Genomic DNA, 14112 nt, shown 5'->3' with positions numbered 1-14112 from the left:
TGCATGAGTTGGAAGGGAAATTGGGAATATTGCTGCCCTTGTACGCCGAGGTGATGAAAGTGCTGGGTTTGAGAAGTCCTATCAAAGAAGTCTTGAAAAATGCAATGCGTTCAGGAGATCCTACCGTCTGCCCTGCACGCGGATGGTGGAGGGGGTGAATGTCTAAGGCAAGTGGATAAAGTGTTAATCAAACAAACTGCTTTGTCCTTGGCGTTGTGGAGCTTCCTGAGTTTTACTGCAGCTGCATCCACCAGAGCAAGTGCAGAGAGTTCCAGTACACTCTTGACTTGTTATTCTTCCTAGAAGTCTTCTACTTATTCACATTATTCTACTTTAGAATAGTGTACCTCAGTTCAGTTCATAAAGCTCGATAAATCAACTTCCCGGGTGAGGAACGGACGGTAACGTATCGGCATTGATATGGAAAGGAAAACTGAGTTTACCGTATTTGGCGCTGCTGATCCGTCCATTTTAGGTCTCAAAGGAAGCTGCGCTTTATCCCGGCTTTTTTATTTTCTGGTGTTCTCCGTATGTATGTTCTTACAGTGTTCTGTGTTATTATTTTGTTTCAATGTACTGGGTGGGTCTTGAATAATATTAAAGGAGTGTCTATTGCTATAGATTAATAAAATAATGTTTCGGAATAAAATTTAAAAATGTGCTTGGTCAACCGAATTCGAGTAGTGTCTTGTTAACCCACCAGTGTTTTTTTTTCATAGGGGTCAGAGCCTGAGGTAGGATATTTGCTGCGTTTAATATCACTTTGGGTAGCTGCAGGTCAGCTGTGAGCTCGTGTTGTCCTGTAGAGCACGAATCAAAATGAAATCTACTTACACACGCACTTTCCTGAATTTAATGACGATGCTCGTACAAATTGGTGAGTCAATGTCTTTACATTTCCATGTTTTAATTTTTTTGCATTAAGTCTTTGACTTCTATATTTGGTAGGACAGACTGTTTCCTTATGCAGAGGCAATGTATAATGAATCAACTGTGTAAAGCAAAAACTTATTTTACAATCCGGTGTTAAATTGCATTGAACCCACCAATTCTATGAAATAAGCATTTTATCTTACGGCGAACTTATACATATATACATATATATATATATATATATATATATATACAAAATAGCCAGCGCAAATTTCCCTGTTAAATGATTAAAGTTGACAGAATTGAAATTTTCCCCCAGTACGAGAGAGCTCTCGAAGTGCATCTGGAAGTAATGATTAGCTCTTGTTAATACAGTTTTACAAAGATAATCAGCTCCGTGCAAATACTGCAGATCCACCCTTATACAGTGTTTGCTCTAATTTCATGCAACTTAAAGCTACAGCATGTAAATAGTGGCTCAGTCAGATCCGTCTGATTTTGCGCTACAATCATCGAAACTGGGAACAGACCTAATGCACTGACACCAATGCTCATAAATGTGAGTTGAATACTGCCTTATGGTTCAATGCTCTTCATGCATTAGTATTTTAAATGCTTCTTGATGGCACGGAAATTATAGGGAATAAGTCATCATTATACACCCAAAATTTTCTTTATTTACAGATCTATGCTCCTTTCTTAAGAAACACAAATATTGTCTATTGAATCTACTTGTACTGCCTACTCCCACGGCCATCTCTAGTAACACCCAATAAAATCTGTTGATGATATGGAAATATGTTCAAGTTTGGTCTTTACCCTTCCAGTCAGATCTAAATACTGATCAGTCAATCTATAGGTAATTATTGACAGATTAAATTGTTCCATTTATATGCCATACAATGGGTTTACCAGTGAAATCAAAGTCTCCCAGTCCCCGAACTCCAATAATGTAACAGAAGGCGGGTCGGTGCAGCTAAACTGCACAATTGAAGCGAACGCTACTGTCGGACAAGTTTTTTGGAGACGGGCCTCACACATAACATGGAGGTTTCGGAGCTGAATCCCTTTAATCAGAGCCGGATACTCAAATCAGGGTGGAAGTCATTTGCCCAAAATTTGGCTTTCGTTAAAATTCTCAATTTAATAAAAACTGACTCGGATTTTTACTACTGCGAGGTGGAAATTCCAGGGATTGGGAAAGGAAACGGGGCAGGAACACAGCTTATTATAACTGACAGTGAGTAGAACAGACCACAGTTCATTTTAAAGATTTCCCAATATTTAACATTTGTACTGCTGTACATGTGCTATTCTCTGTGTTTTCATTTCGGTGTTTTGAATTGTGTTCATGTGCGAATATTACTTTGCAACGCATTGACTACACTTGGTCACTAATTCATTTTCTGAAAGTGCACAGGTCGAACCTGAATCCGGGTATTCAAGCGCGGCACTGGCCGCCGAGTGGAGACTCCGTCCTCACCATTGCCCCACTGAGTTCCCTATCTCCGCCCCTGAAAGAGACCTGCTGTTTCTTCACTGGTTAAACGGGCAATTGAGCAGTTGGAGCCATGTGGTGTGGTTTGCTCCTTGGATAGCAAAGGAGAAAATGGAGGGAAACGGAGGTTGTGAAACCTGTCAAAATGAATTCCTGATATTGCTCTTGTTAAATCTATTCTGATAACTTTGATTATACGGATGAATCCACAGACCATTGGTTTCGGTAAAAAAAAATGTTGCAAAAATATTTTGGGGGTACTGGTAGAGAACTGAATGGGTAGGAAAATGTGAGCTAGTCTCCACCGAACGTTCGTGGCAGAGCATCAGAAATCCCCAGGAGTCGCCATTGCTGTGTAGGAGGCTTTACCTCCACTTCATTAAAGCATCTTGTTATCAATCGCAATGTAATGATAAAACCTCCTCACACACCATCCTGACTTGGAACTATATCGCCGTTCCTTCACTGTCCCTGGATCAAAATCCTATAACTCCCTTCCTAACAGCACTGTGGGTACACCTACCCCAAATGGACTGCAGCGGTTCAAGAAGGCAGCTCACCACTGCCTTCTCAAGGGCAATTAGGGATGGGCAATAAATGCTGGCCTGGCCAGCGACGCCCACATCCCATGAATGAATTTTTAAAAATCACTAAACTGTTGGTCACCTGTCTTAATATCTCCTTATGTGGCTAACTGTCAGATTTAGTTTGATAATCGCTCCATTCAAGCGTCTTGGGACGTTTTTCGATGTTTAAAGATGCTATATAAACGCAGAAAGTGCTGGAAAAACTCAGCAGGTCTGCCAGCAGATGTCGAGACAGAAGCAGAGTTAACGTTTCTGTCGCCACAGATGCTGCCAGACCTGCTGAGTTTCTCCAACACTTTCTGTTTTTATTTCAGATTTCCGGCATCCGCAGTATTTTGTTTTTATATTATACAATATAAACGCAGGTTATTGTTGTAATAATCCGCAAAATTGGTCGTTTTGGTCCAAATCGTCGGAAAATACGTTAATAAAAGTAATAAAATTCGAAAATGAAGAGTCTAGTCGGTCGAGGTGCAAAACCAGGGATGCACCAGATCCCATCAGTTACCAAGCCGGCGGGTTGGGTTATTCTGCCCCCTAAGAGTTTGCGTTTTATTCAGATTCTGGAAAGATTCGCCGATAATGATGCCACGGGTGACAGCAAATTAATTTGGGAAAGAATGGCTTTGATCGCTGCTTAGCGACATCATAAGGAGCACATTCTCAGGTCAACGTTGCTTCTAGTAGGGCAAATAAGTTCAGAAAGAGCGGAATGGCAAGAATTCCTTGGGTCTGAAATTGTCGGAGTATTGGCAATCTGTCCATTGGAATACTGAGTGAAATCATGAACACATCGCCTGGAATTCAATGGAGATTCTCCCGATCGACCGCCTAACATTCCTGAGCATGATTGACTAAAACATGGGGGGAAACGGCGTTAACGACCTTTAATTATGATTTGAATGGAAACTTGGACCAGAGTAAACCTTCACCAACACACTTAGATGTCGCTGCACATAGCAACTCAATCAGAGTAGCAAGTTTCTCAGAGTATATTATGAGCAGCTATCGCCTATTATTTTAGTTAATAGTTAACTCTCCATCACTACTCCTTACAAATACATCTTCTGAAAGTTATAATGGAGAGTGAGAAACATCCTCTGACATCTTACATTCATATTGTGCAATTGAATCATGAAGAGATGGAGGTTTGTAATCGATGTGGAATCTGTATGAGTTGTTCACTCCACCCAGTTTGTGAGGGTGGAACTAATTATCTTACAATTCTATCCCGAATTCTTGGAGTTGGAAAGGACAAATAATTTATAAAATTCAATGTTCTAATAACTAACGGTAACTATCCTCTGAGATTGAGGTGACAATCCAACATACGATCCCGCCGGTTACGTTACTCCAGGCAACTTTTTACAACTGACCAGCGAGCCTGGGTCAGTAATGGAGTCTGGACACGATGCCTGTCAATGCGACTTAGAATTCTTCCTAATCAACTCCAGATAACTCTGTAACCCAAAGCCATGATGGGAACATTTGTTTCTACCTGTCCCTTGGAGTAAGCGTATTAACAGTGCTTCCTGCCGATAGGGTGGCAGTTTCAGCAAGCTTACATATCTCAACATTACATGTCTACTTACTGAATGTATACAGTAGCATTGCAACAAATAATTACTTTTATTCCGTTTTCACAAGGATACAGTAGCCCAGATTTCATATTAAAATCAGAAATGATTTCGCTTTAACGCAGAGAATACTAAGTTCATAACTTGGAACAATGCAATCTAAATTTAATTATTAAACCGAAAACTCGCGATCTTGATTATTCTACGTCTGTTTTGCATTGATCAGGAGTAAAATTGGATGTGTGCGATATCACATTGCTTGCTTATTCGACACTCCGCCCAATATTTCATCCCATTTTCTAAAATCAGAGCTGAAAAGCTAAAAAGATCTCTTCTGGAGGGCAAAATGGAGGGCAGCAGAAGGAGGGGTCGACCTAGGCATAGTTGGATGATGGACCTCACAGAGCGGTTGAGGCCGACCGATAGTGGATGTGTGAGGATGGCGCAAGTTGGACGCGCGCGACATACCATGACAGCAGATCTCCTGGTAGGAGTACCTGTAAGCAGCTGCAGTACAAAATAAACGGAATATTGGGCGTGTCCTATAACGCTCGGCAAATGCGATATCCGCCGCCATATCTAATTGTACCCCATTATTTTCTTGCATTTCCTTATACTTTAACGAAAGTCCACAGTATTATTGGTTTTGCTTCTGGCAGGCGATCCAGTTGTAATCTCCCATTTCCCCACACTCAGCGTCGGATTACAAATTGTAAAAGCGGTGTTGCTGGCCATTCTCATAATCACAGGCCTAACAACCTGTTTGTGCCCCACGTAGGAATATTTTATTTGATTTGTTTAGAGATACAGCACTGAAACAGGCCCTTCGGCCCACCGGGTCTGTGCCGACGAACAACCACCCAATTATACTAATCCTACATTAATCCCATATTCCCTACCACATCCCCTCAATTCCCCTACCACCTACCTACACTAGGAGCAATTTGCAATGGCCAATTTACCTATCAACCTGCAAGTCTTTGGTTGTGGGAGGAAGCTGGAGCACCCGGCGGAAACCCACGCGGTCACAGGGAGAACGTGCAAACTCCGCACAGGCAGTACCCAGAATCAAACCCGGGTCGCTGGAGCTGTGATGCTAACTACTGCGCCACTGTGCCGCACTATGACTGTCCTTTGTAAAGTTACACCTGCAAATGCTGTTAGAAAAATGATTTTTTAAAGTGGATGCAAATTTTATCAGAACTTCTTTTCAGATATGGTCGTGGTCGATACTCTTGCGTTGCTAAACTCTTGTGTACAAGTCCTTGGCTGCTCCTGTGGTAGAACGCAACTCACTTTTTTTTTAAAAAGCGAAAACTCTTATGATGTACCACTTTTGGAATTAATTCAACGCGATTTTTTTATTTTAGTATACTTTTCTTCTGGGACTGTTTTTGTTCATTTTGTTAGGTATTCTGAAATGTGTTGATGTCTTTACTGCAATATTGCGCATAGGGCCCGCCAAGGGACTAACCTCGATGCTTGTTTGAGATGTCTTTAACTGTACAATCTATTCAAAATATACAGAATCTGACAGAGAGATTGGTGTGTTTACTATTGATTCTTTTATGTGAGACGTTTTAATATAGTAACCTATGTACACCATGTCTGGAAGGGCTCTGGAATTTTTGGTCCCTATTTTTGGAATGCAGTCACGTTTATCTTCTCGTGTTTAATCCAAATTGTTCATTAGATACTGAGATTAGAAGGAATCCTATCATCTTGTCGACAATAACTTTCCTCCACCCCAATGCGCCTTGTACGTAGCGAAATTTTGCTTTCTGTTCTCATCCTCCCTTGATAACGAGCGGATACTGCAAATATTTCGCGCGAAATAATGACTGTGAACTCAGCAACCTCGAATTATTTTCTATTTATTTTTTTATTTAGAGATACAGCACTGAAACAGGCCCTTCGGCCCACCTGTGTGCCGACCATCAACCACCCATTTATACTAATCCTACACTAATTCCATATTCCTACCACATCCCCACCTGTCCCTATATTTCCCTACCACCTACCTATACTAGGGGCAATTTATAATGGCCAATTTATCTATCAACCTGCAAGTCTTTGGCATGTGGGAGGAAACCGGAGCACCCGGAGGAAGCCCACGCAGACACAGGGAGAACTTGCAAACTCCACACAGGCAGTACCCAGAATTGAACCCGGGTCACTGGAGCTGTGAGGCTGCGGTGCTAACCACTGCGCCACTGTGCCGCCCATTCCTGATGGAATAAAGGAGGTTCAGGGCCTGATATTCGCTGAATAATAAAAAAAGCTCCCTGAAGATCCAAAAGGGAAATAACGAGAAGCATTAACACACCACCTGTGATTAAAATAATCGAAAAGGTCTCTTTCTTCCTTTGGTGATATTAGTTACATTTATTTTGTACAGTAATTACCGAAGCTCCAATAGGCTTTATTTTTTCTTTAACTGTACAACTACCTTCGAAATATTTGGTACCAAAAAGTCAATAATTTGGTCACTTGCTGTACACGGAAAGTTTGAAGATTCAGGTTTATGTTTCCCATGGGCAACGTACTCTTTGACCAGTTTTCATCATCCTTCTATCTTCATAACAAACCCCGGAACAACAGTTAGATCTGCTCAACAGCATCACGTAAACGGTATCCATTTGAGTGTGAAAAGATTTGGGTGTGTTTATCAGATGTAGGTGATCACAGAAAAGCACCGTTTACTGGTCATCTTCTGTTCTGCTGCAGCAAAGGTGGTCAAACTAATTTTCTCTGGTGGGCCTGATCCGATCTCGGGCACTTGGCATTCGCAAGATTCAGAAAAAGTTACGACAATAGGAATAGATGAATATAATATATTTAGATTTCAAATTCTGCTAATGTTGCTCCCCGATACCTCTTAGCTTAAAAATTGCACCAACATTTGGAGAAAATGACTGGGCTGACGCCTTTCTTGGATAAAAACATGAGGGCCATTGTCACTGTAGAGTTTTGTGCTCCAACAGCTATATACTGGAGGTAGATTCCACAGCCTGACATCTCTCTGTGCAAATGTATTTCACTTAAGAACTGCTCTAAATGCCTTATGGTTCGTCATCTTGACCATTAAACGCTGGAAACACCCCGCTTCTATCTACCCCATTCCACAAGCACTTAACACTCACTGCTCCACAAACATGATAAGGATTATTTCTGTTCCTCCACCATGGGAAGGAAAACTGAACAAAGAGGGAAAATGGAAATTCTTTCACGCAAATGTCAGTCTGTGGGCTTTACACTGCAAGCGCAACTGTTCCAATAAGGAAGCTTCCTTCAGGCTTTTTCCAAAGTTTATTTGAATGACTTTTTCCCGCTTTTTAGAGTGGCTGTTACGATGACTTTGGACACCCTGCATCATCCCTGATATCGCAACGACTATTGAAACTTGACAATTTAGGGTTAGTGATTATTGGGAAGAATTGGAGTGTGTGGCTGAAGCTAATGCTTAAGGTACTGGGTGAAGGTCTCGTGTTAAAGATTAGGATCAATGGTTAGGATTAGGATTGGCATCAGAGTGTTAGGGATGGGGTTACGTTGTTATCTATAGGCCTTAGCAGTTAGGATCAGGGTTTGAAACCATTATTTGCAAAGCCATTCACAATTAGAAGTGCCCCCTCTCAATGTGAATGGTTCTTGGATTTGGTCTCTCGTGTAAGTGGCTTCTTGATTTGGTCTCCTGATGTAATTGGTCACTGGATTTGTTCCTCAAATGGTCTCGCAGTGTGAGTTGTTTCTAGATTTGATCTTTTGGTGTCAGTCGTCCCTGGATTCCGGCTCTCGGTAACAGTGGTCCCTGGATTCAGTCTCCCGGTGTAAGTTGTCCCTGGATTCCATCTCCTGGTATAAGTGGTCCCTGGATTTGGTGTGCAGTGTGAATAGCTCCTTGATTTGGTCTCTCAGTATCAATTGTCCCTGGATTTGGTCTCTCGTTGTCAGTGGCCCCTGAATATGGCCTTTCAGTGTAAATGGTCCCTGGATTTTGTTTCTCCGATAAAATGGTCACTGGTTTTGATCTCAGGAAGGAATCTCACTGTCATCAGTTCCACACCCCAACTTGCTTCACTCAACCAAATTGATATCTTTTTCTCAGCTTTCTTTCTTCAGCCTTTGTGTTTTACTTCTATTGGTGGCGTCTTGGGGGTGGTATCAGTGGCAGGGTGTTGGTGGTGGAGCGGGAGAGGGCGAAGTGGAACTTTTTGCCATGGAATTCCCTCTTCGGTTTTCTGCTCCACTTTCCGATAGCAGATATGTCACAATTAAAATGGTATTTAACTGCAGAGCGGAGGCGCGCGACGCCCCGCTGCAGAGAGAGTGAAGGCGACTGAAGGACGGACTCAAGCGGAGCATCAAAGCCCACACGGGAAAGTGGGAGCGTTGGAAAGAGAGCGGGGAAAAGTGAGGCTGTGATTGGAGGATTGTATGGAACTCGACGGCACGTGACAGAAAGCGGGTGGTGCCCGGAAAAGGACCCTGAGCACTCGGAAAGTCCAGCTTTAGAAAGTTAGAGTGGCTCCAAATTCATCAGTCAAGGTTTGGGGTGGAGTGGGGAAAGCGCTCGGGAACATTTCCTCCCCGAGATGATGTTTCCGGGCCGGATGAAACTGCCCGACACGGGAATGCGACAGGATTTCTAATGAACATGACTACCACCAACAGCAATTTCCAGGCCTGTGTGACTGTAACATATCTGATGTCTTTGCTTCTGATTTGTGACGGGCACTTACATCTGTAACTATATTCTGTTTAGTTAAAGGTATCCATTTTATTGTGTTATTGATATATTTAGATAGACACGGCACAATGGGCTGAATGACCTCCACCCGTGCTGTATCATTCTATAGGAGGAACTAATAGAATGATAGAGGCGCTGATGTCCCTGTGTCCAACTCAGGGCGACAGGTATTGTGCAGGACTCATCAAGTAGATGCCATGACAGCAAATCTGGACTTTGATAGGAAAAGTTGAAATCCTCTTTCATTTCCTCGCCCAGGGATAAATTCAATGCCAGATGAAAGTCACTTCTTTCTACCACCTGTGAGGGTTCCCTTACAAATACTGAAACAAGCTATTCCCAGTTTTCACTGAATGTGGTTCCACGGCACAGAGACTCCCATTGATTGTCTCAGAAGTGGAAATCTTACCAAACCGGTAAAAGGCTGACCTCCACGGCAGAAGTCTGGGGATCAAGTCCCACTCCAGGAACTGGAGCACGGAACGTAGGCAAATGGGCCAGTGTGATAGTGAGCGAGCACGGTATTGATGGCGGCACCATCTCTTGGATGAAGCACTGTGGACCCAGATAAGGAGGATGTCGAAGATACCGTGGCACTATTGGAAGCAGAGCAGAAAACTTTCTCATGTCTCTCTCAGACAATCCAATCCTCCCCACAAAAATGAATTGCTCATTTAACAAAATTGGTGCTTGAAAACCCATGTTTGGTGAAGGTTTGTTGTCATATTTCCCTGTAGGGTAACAGCGACTATCGGGCAAATCTTGGTGTTTACTGCCTGGCCGTTAATTCTGGGAGAAACAGAAAGGAATGTTTAGCTTAGAATTTTGCACCGAGTGACATAAAGCACTGGATTTTCCTCTCATCAAAATTAATGGAAGGAAATTCCGGTGAATTCAGTTCGAGGTGTTGGAACTTCCCATCAGACTTTCCTCCACGCTCTGCCCCGACGGTGCTTAACGCCTGAACAGTGTAAACAAAAGTCTACCTGCATCTGCCCTAAAATGTTCAGCAGTGAGGAGCTTTGTGACGTCCTGCAGAGTCATCGCATTCCAATGGGTAACATTTCTTAGGGCAGTGTTCCCCCGATCTCCTGCGTGACTTCGCTGGAAGTTCAGTGGAACTCCACTTCAGCATTTGCATCTTTCTCCTGAGTTCCGCTGGCGGAAGAGCGGATCGGGAGACCACCGTCAGAGTTGATCCCCCATGAAACTTAACGTACAGAAAATATTTTAATAAAAGCTACAAAAAAAATCAACCGGTTGAGTCTACTGAGAAGAACTGTAATACTGAAAAAATGAAATACTATGTCGGATTATCATACCATTTACGGAGTTAGATGCTGAAACTGGGTTGATCGAACAGTAACGAGTGTTAACACTGAACACGTTGACATCAATTTTAACAGATGCACGACCCTGTATATTTACATGGGATAACACTCCTTTAAAATGGGGACACATGCATTTTATGCAAACGTGATATTCTCATCTAATACCAAAGAGCCTTATATTAAAGAATTAGAGATTCTAAACCTTCATAACTTGTACATAGGTGGATCGATGTCACTCAGTAAGGTGGAGATCCAAACATTCCTCTGGAATTTCTGTTGAGAGTACCCCCGATCAGCACCCATTGAAGATCAGCAGGAGCCCCAAAGAAGCCAGAGTTTCCGTCGAAATTACGGCAGAAATTATACCCCTTGTCAGCCGCTGGCGTCTCAACATTGGGATGAATTGCATCAGCTCCGCTTACTTCACCCTCGTATGCAGAAACTCTTCTTGGTTCAGGGGGCGCTCTGTTCGATTGTTCTCCCGCAGATTCAGCGTGGCGTATTGCATCTTGTCACCTTCCTCCCTCGATTGAGATTAAAATATTTCAGTGTTAAATAAAGTATTATAAATTGAATATAACTTGGGCATCAAACACAGTGGAATGATTAACACCCAGCAACGACATGTTGTACAGTTTCAAAGAATTATAATTTAACCGTTCAAACATTCTCAATAAATAGTATATAAGTCCACCCATCAAATATTGCACAGTGAAATAGAACAGAAAACATTGTTCTAAATATTGTTGTTCCTTTGAATTGACCTACTTTGTAAATCCAGCTTTTGCCACATATCTCATTATCTCCACTTATCAAATTATATGTGTTGATTTGTATATGTGCATAGGTTTGTGCGAATGACTGAGGAGCTTTAAATTAGGCGTCTAAATTAGGCTTCGAGTGTATCTCGTGTTTGTGCATGCCGCTACTTATTTGTGTCTGAGTGTGCAGTTCTGTGTGGGCAGGTGTGTGTAGACTGTAAGCTTTCGAATCATGCATTGACAGGATGGCTGTCAGTTGAATTCTAACTAACATTTAGGCCCGGTTTCCTCTTGATTTTCAATTTGCCGCCCCTGCACGTAAAACTGCCAGTGACGAGCCAACCACATTGAAGTCACAGATAGGACAGACAAGGTAAAGGACGTTCGTGAACCAGATGGGCTTTTAATGACAATCGATGATAGTTTCATGTCACCATCACTGAGGCCAGCTTACAATTCCAGATTTTTATGAATTAATTCAATTTTAATTCCACTCGCTGCCCTTGTGGGATTTGAACACTTGTCCCCAGGGCATTAGCCTGGGCCTCTGTGTTACTAGTCCACAGACATTACGACTACGCCACCATCTCCATGTATGACAAATTTTAAAATTACAGTATATTTTCAACAAGAATATTTGAGGCTGTCTAACTCGTTTCTTTTTTAGAACGTTAAAGACAACTGAGATAACACTTTTTTAAATTATAAACTAGCTGGACAATTAAACCACAGGTCACTAGGTTGAGGAATAACATAAACAGCGCTACATACCCGATTTGTGCTTCTGCACTCAGACCTGTCATAATCTGTCCCTATAAAACATAGGGGGAAACTGACTACGTATAATTAAATCTACTTGATTAAAGTATGCGAGACCTCACAGCATAAAACATTAGATGGTAGAAAACTGGCAGAACACGATACAATGAAATATATAGTAGGATATAACGTATTACACATCAATAAAATGATACAATTAGTATGGAGCAAGATATAACACTTTACAGTGCAATAAAACTGCGTGCAATATATAGGTACAGAATTCACATCAAATTCCATGTCGACTATTTTAAATCTTTAAACGAGTGGACAAAGCAATTTGCTATGAGCCTGCCAATCACTCGTACGAGGAAAGAGTGATTACTAATCTACTACAATATGGTATACAATATATCATTTAAAATTGAAACGTACATTACAATATCATGCCATAACTTCTCACAAAAATCAGCGTGTAGTAAGAAAACATCTTTTGAAACATTTTATTATGCATAAGCCTTAAGACTTCAAGTTAACGTTGTGACTAAGATGTCTAATCTAACTCACTTGATGACTTCTGAAAGCAAGCACTATTGAATTTTGGAATCGTACAAAACAGAAGGAGGCCCAACTTGCCCGTGCTGATTCTGTGAAAGAGCTACAAATTAGACCCAATCCCCTGATCTTCCACCGTAGCCTGCAAATTGTCCATTTATAAGTACATAACCAACTTCATTTTGACAGTTACTACTAATTCCGCTTCTATCAGCCTGTCAGGCAATGCATTCCCGATCACAACAGCTCGTTAAGTAAAAAACAAACTCCACATCTCTCCACTAGCTTTTTGCCAGTTGGCATTGGGTGGCACAGTGGCGCAGTGGTTAGCAAAGCAGTCTCACAGCTCCATGGACTCGATTCTGAGTACTGCCTGTGTGGAGTTTGCAGGTTTTCCCTGTGACCACGTGTGACCCTATGACCGGGTGCTCCGGTTTCCTCCCATAGCCAAAGACTTGCAGCTGGTAGGTAAATTGGCCGTTGTAAATTGCCCCTAGTGTAGGTAGGTGTTAGGGAATATGGGATGACTGTAGGGTTAGGATAAATGGGTGGTTGTTGGTCGGCATAGACTCGGTGGCCCGAAGGGCCTGTTTCAGTGCTGCATCTCTAAAATAAATAAAAATTAAAAAAAACAATGTCCTCCACTTACCTATAGAATGTCAGGTTATAACTGATAGATAATTAGATTAAACCAGATTATTAATTAGAAGTTACATTTATTTGAAGGAGTAAGTGTTCAGGATTTATTAAATGAATCACGTTTTGCAGGTTTCTTTCTGTTACCCACCTGTTTCAGGCATCTCTGTGTATAGTGCCCTGAAGCAAAAGGGGACTTTAGGAAATTTAGACATTCCAAAAATGATTTTGGGATGGACCATTTAGTACAAGGTGAGGACAATTTTCCTCACTCAAAGGATTGTGAATCTTTGGAATTCTCTACCCAAAGTGCAGTGGGAGTGCAGTCGTTGAATATAATCAAGGTAGAGGTAGATAGATTTCGGGGAAGTAAGGGAATTGGGGGATATGAGGATAGTGCGGGAAGCTGGAGTTGACGTAGCTGGAGGTGGAGTTGATTTAGACAATCAGCCATAATGTGTTGATTAGGGAAGCCGGCTCTAAGAGTCAAATGACCTACTCCAGCTCCTATTTCTTCTGTTCTTGTTCTTAAAGAGACTGAATATGTCTGGAATCTCAAATGCAACAGTTCGAGTAAACATGGACCCCTTGTGTAAACTGCAGTCATCATAACCTCCATATCCGAAGGACAACCCTATCAATAATTTACATACCGAAGCTTTGCTCTGAGTGGCTGCTGACTGGCAGGTGATACCAAGTTGGCTAATTCGCCAGCTCTTCTCACAGACCATGAAATTATATCCGTCATCCATCATAGCAATTATTTGTCGATGATAAATGTTCTG

This window comes from Heterodontus francisci, chromosome 29 (genome assembly GCF_036365525.1).
Source record: "Heterodontus francisci isolate sHetFra1 chromosome 29, sHetFra1.hap1, whole genome shotgun sequence".
NCBI lineage: Eukaryota > Metazoa > Chordata > Chondrichthyes > Heterodontiformes > Heterodontidae > Heterodontus > Heterodontus francisci.
The sequence above is the reverse complement of the archived record's forward strand: the minus strand, read 5'-3'. Positions refer to the sequence as shown.